The sequence below is a fragment of the Phoenix dactylifera genome, chromosome 4 (genome assembly GCF_051530095.1).
Source record: "Phoenix dactylifera cultivar Ajwa chromosome 4, Ajwa_hap1_PhDact_Kaust_v1.1, whole genome shotgun sequence".
Taxonomy (NCBI): Eukaryota; Viridiplantae; Streptophyta; class Magnoliopsida; order Arecales; family Arecaceae; genus Phoenix; species Phoenix dactylifera.
In genome coordinates this window covers 26,659,756-26,670,593 of record NC_143193.1, presented here as the reverse complement: position 1 = coordinate 26,670,593, position 10,838 = coordinate 26,659,756, and the positions used below count along the sequence as shown (strand labels likewise).

At 38.7% G+C, this 10,838-nt stretch overlaps 2 non-coding genes across 2 annotated transcripts; both read right to left on the bottom strand.

Annotated features, from left to right (window-relative positions):
* Nucleotides 1-1,236: 1,236 nt before the first annotated feature.
* On the bottom strand, nt 1,237-1,342 carry LOC149753757 (small nucleolar RNA R71). Its single transcript, XR_016409295.1, has one exon. It is a non-coding gene; the product is annotated as a small nucleolar RNA R71 (small nucleolar RNA).
* Nucleotides 1,343-9,736: 8,394 nt separating this feature from the next.
* Nucleotides 9,737-9,842, bottom strand: LOC149753756 (small nucleolar RNA R71). The gene has a single exon (XR_016409312.1). It is a non-coding gene; the product is annotated as a small nucleolar RNA R71 (small nucleolar RNA).
* Between the last annotated feature and the right edge of the window lie 996 nt (nt 9,843-10,838).

The window sequence follows — 10,838 nt, the reverse complement described above, 5'->3', positions numbered from 1 at the left end:
TGTTTTTTTTCTCTCTCTTACTAATTTTTAATTTTTCTTTTTATATTATTTGATCAGGAATCGAGCAAAAAAATCTGGGATGATCAAAAAGAGAACTGCTGGAAAAGGAATGCTATAAAGGTTTGCCTACAAAAAATTTTAAATTGCTGGAAAAATTTCCTTTGGTAACATCTAAACCTTTCTTATTTAAATTAATTATTAGCTTGAAATTTTGTGGTGATTGTTTGATTTTAATTTCAGCAAAAGTGTGAATGCATGCTTGATACACATACACAAATTAATCCGCACATAGTAAGGGCAATACCCCAATAAGATAAGAGCCGGATTTCATCACCGGACTCTTGCCCAACTTAGGTGAACTCAATCTCACATAGTGTCACATTAATTAAAATCAATTAGACGTTGGCTCCTAGGGACATTCGAGCTCAATAGGATGAAGATCACCGAAAGTTGCACCAATTTCGCTATGTGGCTTAGTTGATGTATAGGCAAGCTTTGTCCCTATAAGGGAGAGTTCATCTGTTCGAGGCAAGTGGGTTTTAAGTGGGACCTTTGCGAACGCATTGTGACCCCTCCACTTACCTGGGAGCTTACCTGGTCAACTCAGTTCAATAGACCAGATTGGAGGCTTAGGTGCCCTCTTCAAACCAGTTAGGAGCTGTCTAGTGATCTTAGGGCAAATACAAGGATTGATGTATTTTGTTTTTCTTTTATTGCATGCTTGACTGATCAAGTACTAGTGTATGCAAGGGAGTCGTTCTAGAGTACGTGACCTATTACCTTTTGACCCTGAAATAGAACGGACCCTTAGGAACATTCGAGCTAAGATCAAAACATTAGGATCATCCCCACCTCTTAAGATGGCTGAAGAACAACCCAAACTCCTAAGGGAGTACTTTACTCCCACCATTTACACTTTCCCATCTTGCATTCGATTACCTGAAGTAGCAGCTGTACAATATGAAATAAAATCTAGTGTGATCCAAATGCTCCCATCTTTTTATGGGCTCACCAATGAAGACCCATATAAACACCTAGATGAATTCCTTGAGATTTGCACCACTGTCAAGATTCAGAACTTTACTGATGATGCTCTAAAACTTAGATTATTCCCCTTCTCCCTTAAAGATAGAGCCAAACAATGGCTAAATTCTTTAGAAGCCAATTCGATTCATTCCTGGGGTCAAATGCAACAAGAATTCCTTAAAAAATACTTTCCCATAGGAAGAACGAACCAGTTTAGACGTGCCATCACGAGCTTCTCCCAAACTGAGGGAGAAGAATTTCATGAAACTTGGGAGAGATTTCGGGACCTAATCCGTAAATGCCCTCATCATCAAATACCTAAGTGGCAGCTAGTGCAATGTTTCTATGACGGATTGACTGAACGAAACCGTCAGATGATCGATGCTGCATGCGGGGGGACATTCATGCTTCAAAATGAGCATGAAGCATGGCAATTATTTGAAAATCTTAATGAAAACTCCCTCCACCATGCTTCCTGTTCTCGTCAAGCACTCCTGAGTTCTCAAAGAAAAGGGACCATTTGTGAAATAAGTCATTCTATTGACCTGTCTAGCAAGGTAGATGCATTGTCCCATAAGATTGATCAACTGATGATAGGTGGGTATTACATGAACTCTTCTCAAGCACAAGTGTGCACTATCTGTTCTAGCCCATCCCACCATATTCATGAGTGCCCTTCAGCACCCCAATTTCCCGAACTCGTGCAAGAACACATCAATGTTGCTCAAACACAGCCTAGACCGGGTAATGACCCATTTTTCAATACATATAACCCGGGATGGCGAAATCATCCAAACTTTTCTTGGAAACAGCAAGCTTCGAACATAGCCCAACCCTATTCCCAAAATTTTCAAAATCTTCAGAATTTTCAAACCCAACAAAATATTCATCTCTACCGTCCCTCGACTCAATTTCAACACACTCCTCCTCCACCCCAAAGAAACACAGCCTTTGAGGAGAAAGTGTTGAATGCCCTTCAAGATTTGGAAACCATTACACAATTGGTGCACTCTCACACGCAATCCATCGTCAAGCTAGAATCCCAAATGGGGCAACTAGCTAATGCACTGAACAAGCGAGAGAAAGGAAAGCTTCCAAGCCAACCACTAAGTAATCCTAGGGGACAATACATGGCTCAAGAAAATCAATTAAATGCAATTCATCACGAACAAGCCAATGCTTTGACTACCCTTAGGAGTGGACGTGTAGTAGACAATAAGATTGGAAAGGACAACAATAAGGAAGGTGAAGAAGAGGATAAAAATGTGTCAAATGAAAATCTAAAACCTTCTCCTTCTTCTTCAGCTAGTCCACCTTCTGCCAAAACTCATATCCCAAAGGCCCCATTTTCTGAAGCTCTTAATTCACCCTCTCCCTTTGGCAAAAAAGGAACTTCACTAGTGGAGATGATGGAGGTTTTCAAACAAGTGAAGATCAACCTTCCACTTCTTGATGCTATTAGACAAGTTCCCTCTTATGCCAAATTTCTTAAAGACCTGTGCACCCAAAAGCGAAAATCTAGGACACATGTGCCTAGAAAGGTTTTCCTAACTGAGCAAGTGAGTTCTATTCTCCAACACAACACCCCTCCGAAATTCAAAGATCCTGGTGCTCCCACCATCTCCTGTGTCTTAGGAAATAATTTCATTGATCGAGCACTCTTAGATCTAGGGGCAAGTGTCAACCTTTTACCTTATTCAGTTTATGAGAAACTTGGGTTAGGAGAATTAAAACCAACCTCGGTATCCCTTCAATTGGCTGATCGATCTGTAAAAACACCACGTGGGATAATTGAAGATGTTCTTATCAAGGTAGACAAATTCTATTTTCCAGTAGATTTCATCGTCCTTGATATGGAACATGAGCCTAATCCTAAGAAACAAATCCCAGTGATCCTTGGGCGCCCCTTTTTAGCAACAGCCAATGCATGCATAAATTGTAGAACGGGGATAATGAACATATCATTTGGGAACATGAAAGTAAAATTAAATGTGTTCAATATGGCCGACCAACCTGCGAGGGAAGTTGAGTGTTTTATGGTAGACAAAATAGATGACCTCATAAAAGAAGATGCAAAAACTACCTCACTGTGTCTGGCTGAAGACAATAAACTTAGCGCTTGTTGGGAGGCAACCCAATTCTCTTAGATTTTTTTTAACATTGAGGACAATGTTAGGTTTAGGTTTGGGGGTATTCTTTTTGATTTTCATCCAAAAAAAAACAAAAAAAAAATTAGAAAAAAATGTTTACCAAAAAGACTGGCACATCTTATGTATGCTCGATGTAGAGGGTGATTGATCTCACAATCACTTGTGTGGAGACACTAATACAAAGATGTGGGTGCTCATTAGAAGAATGAGTTTACTAAATTGACCTACAAAGAGAAATCTCATGAAGTCTTACTTACATATCAAAAGATGATTCTCTTAGTGGGAGTTGTGCAACTGATCCTATGACCTGAGATCACCATGATATCTTGTGCACATGAATCCATATTTTGGTTTACACTCATTCATGACAATAAGTTGTGTACGAGATCTTCTGGATATGGTGAATTGTGCATGAAGATTATGAGTAGGTCAACAAGAAATTAATCACTTTTAGTAAGAGAAGATAGCATCCTATTTATTCTAATCATCTGATAATTCAGGAAGCCTTTGATCAAAGCAGAATGAAAATTAGAAAGAGTTTCTAATATTTCATTATTTAAATTATCATTAAAAGATTGAGAAAGATATGAATATAAAATTAAGTTTGATATATATTTAAACTCATATACATATTCGGGATGCAGTTTGATTAAAGGATTGAATTGCATGGTAACTTGCCACTGAAGGGTATTTTTGGTATTTCTACCAAATTCCATATTTTTCGGGTAGACATGACACGTTGCTAGACGTCAATCTTGTCTTATAGGTTTGATCGAATTAAAGAGTTTAATTCGATCACCAATTAGAAAGGATTCTAATTGTTAAGTTCGGGTTCGCGCAGTTTGGACTTAAATCGATTAGAAGAGTTCTAATCAAGTTGGGTCAACTCCACTCACACCTTTTGCTGGCTAAGTATGGAACCCAATGGGTCACACACAAGGAAACTTATCAAGGGTCTAATTGGATTAGATCATGTTTGCAAGATAAACATCCTAGCAGGTATTGCAAACCCTTAGCTCCTGATTCGAATTGGATTCGAATTGGATTCGAATTTGATTCTTAATTGATCTAATTTGATTAGATCATGTTCTAATATGGGTTAGCCAAGAGTTGGCACCTAATTGGCTTGGTTTGAGTCTAATTGGATTAGATTTGATAAATCATTCAATCTAGACCGTTCCAATTGGAATGGGTTAGAGAATGGCTATCATAATTGACCATTGGATCTTAATCCCACCATTGGATGAAGACATAATGGGTCAAGTAAATGGCGCCTTGCATTGGAGCCCTTGGATCATCATCATGAAAGATCAAGAGATGAGGCATGATGGACACGTGATTGGCATGTGATGTTGACTTAGTCAAAATATGGCACCACATGAAAGGGCATATCATTTGATACACCTCCTCACTTGATCTGTGCCTCCTCTTACTTGATATGGCCCTTAAGATGATACCCTTTCATGAAAGGATGTGTGGATGGGATGCATCCCTTCGAGATGCATCCCTACGCCTATTATAAATAGGCTAGCGCTCCATGGGTTTCATCATTCCAACTCCACCGCATTCTCTCTCCCTTATCCCTTCTTTCTTACAAGGTTTTGTCTCTTTCTAGCATTGCTTCTAGGGTGTCCTAATCCAAGACAAGGTGGTCTTCTTTAGGACAAAAGGATTAGAAGTGATTTTAGAAGGTGAAAGAAAAATAGAAAGGAAGGAAAGCAAGCCATTAGAGTTCTTTAGAAGAATTCTGCATTAAGGATCAAAGTCTTTGGAGCTTAAGACTTGAATTAAGTTTTCGTGTGGATCAACGTTGGAGGGTGAACATTTGGGCACCTAGTGTAAATTCTGCACATTGGATTAGCGTTAGAGGTATTCTTCTATTTCTGTATTTATATTATATTATTTGATTGCTTCTATTAAGGTAAACTAGGCTTATAAGGGTTTAATGTTAAGGGACTTTATTAAGAAATTTTTAAAATCCCTAGCTTCCGCTGCGTATTATAACATGCTAAAACCCTTCAAGTGTCGCTCTATATGCTTGGACTTCTGATGAGACCTTGGCTCCTTAGCAAGAGCTATGGCGCCATTATTATCGCAGTAGAGTGTTATGGCATCTGATGACATTACATCCAATTCCGCAATGAATTTCTTGAACCAGAAGCCTTCCTTAGCAGCTTCAGCGGCGGCGTTATATTCAGCTTCCATAGTAGAATCAGCAATGATCGGTTGTTTAGAACTTTTCTAATTTACCGTACCACCATTGCACAAGAACACATATCCAGATATAGACTTTTTTATCATCGATATCAATCATGAAGTCTGAATCTGTGTACCCTTCTACCATTAACTCTGATGCTTCTCCAAAGATCAAGAACAAATCTTTAGTTCTTCTTAAGTACTTAAGAATATTCTTCACAGCTGTCCAATGCTCTTAAACTAGATTCGACTGATATCTGCTAGTGACACTCACAGCAAGGGCTATATCAGGTCGTGTACATAGCATGGCATACATGAGGCTCCCTATTGCCGATGCATAAGGGATCTTGCTCATACGTTGAATCTCTTCAGATGTGTTGGGGCACATCTTCTTGCAGAGATGAATTCCATGCCTAAGGGGTAAGAAACCCCTTTTGGAGTTTTCCATGCTGAACATTTTCAGCACTTCCTCTATATACATGTTCTGTGATAGGCAAGCATCCTTTTAGATCTATCTCTATAGATCTTTATCCCCAAAATATATGATGCTTCCCCAAGATCTTTCATGGAGAACTCTTTTGATAACCAGACCTTGACAGAGGTTAGCATGGGAATATCATTCCCTATCAAGAGAATGTCGTCCGCGTACAATACGAGAAATACGACAGCACTCCCACTAACCTTCTTGTAAACACACGGTTTCTCTTCGTTCTTGATGAAATCAAACGTTTTGATTGCATCATTGAAACGAGTATTCCAACTCCGAGATGCTTGCTTTAGTCCATAAATGGACCTTTGCAACTTGCAGATCTTGCGATTTCCATCACTGGAAGTGAAACCCAAAGGCTGGTCCATATAGATATCTTCATCAAGATATCCATTTAGGAAAGCAGTTTTCACATCCATTTTCCAAATTTCATAATTATGAAATGCTGCAATGGCAAGCAATATTTGGATGGATTTCAGCATGGCTACAGGTGAAAAGATCTCCTGATAGTCAATGCCTTCGCGTTGACTATACCCTTTCGCTACTAGCCTTGCCTTATAGGTCTCTACCTTTCCATCCGAACTTATCTTTCTTTTGTAGATCCATTTGCATCCAATAGGTACAATATCTTTTGGTAGATCCACTAAAGTCCAGACTTGGTTGGAATGCATGGAGTCTAATTCTGACTTCATAGCTTCCAGCCATTTCTCGGAATCGATATCTGATATCGCCCCGTCGTAGGTTTTGGGATCATGTATGTGTTCCCTATCTCCCATGAGGAACATTTTCTTAGAATCCTCTTCAAGCATACCTAAGTATCTATCAAGAAGATGGGAGACCCTACTAGATCTGCGAGGTGGAGGAATAATGTGTACTGGCTCTGTATGAATAGATTCTATAGAATCCATGACTCGTTGCTTTGCAGAGACTTTCTCTTCAAGCTCAATTTTTCTTCCATTGCCTCTATCAAGGATAAACTGTTTTTCCAAGAAGATGGCATGTCGGCTCACAAACACATTGTGATCCTCTAAGACGTAAAAATTATATCCTAATGACTTTTTAGGATATCCTATGAAACGAGCACTTATGGTCATAGCCTCTAGTTTGTCCGCCTGTAGTCACTTGACGTGGGCTGGACATCCCCAAATCTTGAGATGACCAAGACTTGGTTTCTTACCATGCCAAATCTCATACGGTGTGGTAGGAACGGATTTAGAGGAAACTCTATTTAGTAGATAAATTGCGATAAGTAAGGCATCTCCCCAAAGAAACATAGGTAAATCAGTGAAGCTCATCATGGATCAGACCATATCTAATAGAGTCCGATTTCTCCACTCTGACACCCCGTTGAGTTGAGGTGTACCCGGAGGAGTCCATTGTGAGACTATGCCATTCTCTTTGAGATAGTTCCGGAATTTTTTACTAAGGTATTCTCCTCCTTGATTTGATCGAAGAGCCTTAAGGGGTTTTTCAGTTTGTTTTTCTACTTCATTTCTGAACTCTTTGAACTTTTTAAAAGATTCAGATTTGTGTCTCATAAGATACACATACCCATTGATAAGTGCTTAATAATTCATAATTTAGTTATCTTTCTATAGCACTTATCAATGTTCTTAAACAAATAAATACATATTTTACCAGAAAATTAAATAATCATTGAAATAAATTTGAAATATGTTTTTTTTTTCTTTTCCTTTTTCTTGGTTACGATCTTTCATGAAAACTACAGAAAAACATATAAGGAGGAGATTGTGCTGATTCGGTTTGGTAATCTGATGAAGTTGTAATCAAGCTGAGGTTATAATTAAATAGGTTTTGGTCCTGACTCGATCAAAAGTTATAATTAAATTTGCTAAGGAAAACGTTTGATTAATCCTTTTTATTAAGTCATGGTCTTGTTTTTAGTCTTGACTGGTCGAGTTCGATCTGAAGCAGTTTAGCAATAATTAAATTTGAAGGACAGGGCTCGAGAACAAGTCCAAGAAAATAAACGATCATGACCCACCGCAAATCCAAAGCCAATTTTCAACCAATTCGTTACCTGCCTTCATATAAAATTTATAAATTTAAAACAAAATAATAATAATAATAACTAAATATTTACGATTCACTGTTCATATGAACAGCGTCCCGTTAAAACACTGTTCATATGAATAGTGTTAAAAAATGCCGAAAACACTGTTCATATGAACAGTGTCCGTGAAAACACTGTTCACATGAACAGTGTCCGTAAAAAAACTGTTCATGTGAACAGTGTTAGAGAAAAAAATAAAATAATAAATAATACATAATAAATAAATAAATAAAAAGAAAAAAATAAAAAAGACTCAGCCACTGTTCATCTTCTTCCTCCCCCGATGAACATCTCACGCGCAGCCCACCGTCCGCGGCGTCCTCCCGACGATCCCGTGACCAAATTTTTCGGCAACGGTGCCAAAAATTGATCGGTCCTTTCAATTTCAAAAATAAACCATGCAATAGCACGTATCCTGTAGGATAGTAATTACGGGTGTCGGTCCACGGGGATTCCTAGCATAGTTATTTTTCCTATCATTAAAAAAAATTACAAAAAAAAACTTTTTTAAATATATATATATATATCTAAAATAAAAATATTTTCTATTGTTGTTACTTTTCTTGTTTTTTTTTCTCTCTCTTACTAATTTTTAATTTTTCTTTTTATATTATTTGATCAGGAATCGAGCAAAAAATCTGGGATGATCAAAAAGAGAACTGCTGGAAAAGGAATGCTATAAAGGTTTGCCTACAAAAAAATTTAAATTGCTGGAAAAATTTCCTTTGGTAACCTCTAAACCTTTCTTATTTAAATTAATTATTAGCTTGAAATTTTGTGGTGATTGTTTGATTTTAATTTCAGCAAAAGTGTGAATGCATGCTTGATACACATACACAAATTAATCCGCACATAGTAAGGGCAATCACCCCAACGAGATAAGAGCCGGATTTCATCACCGGACTCTTGCCCAACTTAGGTGAACTCAATCTCACATAGTGTCACATTAATTAAAATCAATTAGACGTTGGCTCCTAGGGACATTCGAGCTCAATAGGACGAAGATCACCGAAAGTTGCACCAATTTCGCTCTATGGCTTAGTTGATGTCTAGACAAGCTTTGTCCCTATAAGGGAGACAGTTCATCTGTTCGAGGCAAGTGGGTTTTAAGTGGGACCTTTGCGAACGCATTGTGACCCCTCCACTTACCTGGGAGCTTACCTGATCAACTCAGTTCATTAGACCGGATTGGAGGCTTAGGTGCCCTCTTCAAACCAGTTAGGAGCTGTCTAGTGATCTTAGGGCAAATACAAGGATTGATGTATTTTGTTTTTCTTTTATTGCATGCTTGACTGATCAAGTATTAGTGTATGCAAGGGAGTCGTTCTAGAGTACGTGACCTATTACCTTTTGACCCTGAAATAGAACGGACCCTTAGGAACATTCGAGCTAAGATCAAAACATTAGGATCATCCCCACCTCTTAAGATGGCTGAAGAACAACCCAAACTCCTAAGGGAGTACTTTACTCCCACCATTTACACTTTTCCATCTTGCATTCGATTACCTGAAGTAGCAGCTGTACAATATGAAATAAAATCTAGTGTGATCCAAATGCTCCCATCTTTTTATGGGCTCACCAATGAAGACCCATATAAACACCTAGATGAATTCCTTGAGATTTGCACCACTGTTAAGATTCAGAACTTTACTGATGATGCTCTAAAACTTAGATTATTCCTCTTCTCCCTTAAAGATAGAGCCAAACAATGGCTAAATTCTTTAGAAGCCAATTCGATTCATTCCTGGGGTCAAATGCAACAAGAATTCCTTAAAAAATACTTTCCCATAGGAAGAACGAACCAGTTTAGATGTGCCATCACGAGCTTCTCCCAAACTGAGGGAGAAGAATTTCATGAAACTTGAGAGAGATTTCGGGACCTAATCCGTAAATGCCCTCATCATCAAATACCTAAGTGGCAGCTAGTGCAATGTTTCTATGACGGATTGACTGAACGAAACCGTCAGATGATCGATGCTGCATGCGGGGGGACATTCATGCTTCAAAATGAGCATGAAGCATGGCAATTATTTGAAAATCTTAATGAAAACTCCCTCCACCATGCTTCCTGTTCTCGTCAAGCACCCCTGAGTTCTCAAAGAAAAGGGACCATTTGTGAAATAAGTCATTCTATTGACCTGTCTAGCAAGGCAGATGCATTGTCCCATAAGATTGATCAACTGATGATAGGTGGGTATTACATGAACTCTTCCCAAGCACAAGTGTGCACTATCTGTTCTAGCCCATCCCACCCTATTCATGAGTGTCCTTCAGCACCCCAATTTCCCGAACTCGTGCAAGAACACATCAATGTTGCTCAAACACAGCCTAGACCGGGTAATGACCCATTTTTCAATACATATAACCCGGGATGGCGAAATCATCCAAACTTTTCTTGGAAGCAGCAAGCTTCGAACATAGCCCAACCCTATTCCCAAAATTTTCAAAATCTTCAGAATTTTCAAACCCAACAAAATATTCATCTCTACCGTCCCTCGACTCAATTTCAACACACTCCTCCTCCACCCCAAAGAAACACAGCCTTTGAGGAGAAAGTGTTGAATGCCCTTCAAGATTTGGAAACCATTACACAATTGGTGCACTCTCACACGCAATCCATCGTCAAGCTAGAATCCCAAATGGGGCAACTAGCTAATGCACTGAACAAGCGAGAGAAAGGAAAGCTTCCAAGCCAACCACTAAGTAATCCTAGGGGACAATACATGGCTCAAGAAAATCAATTAAATGCAATTCATCATGAACAAGCCAATGCTTTGACTACCCTTAGGAGTGGACGTGTAGTAGACAATAAGATTGGGAAGGACAACAATAAGGAAGGTGAAGAAGAGGATAAAAATGTGTCAAATGAAAATCTAAAACCTTCTCCTTCTTCTTCAGCTAGTCC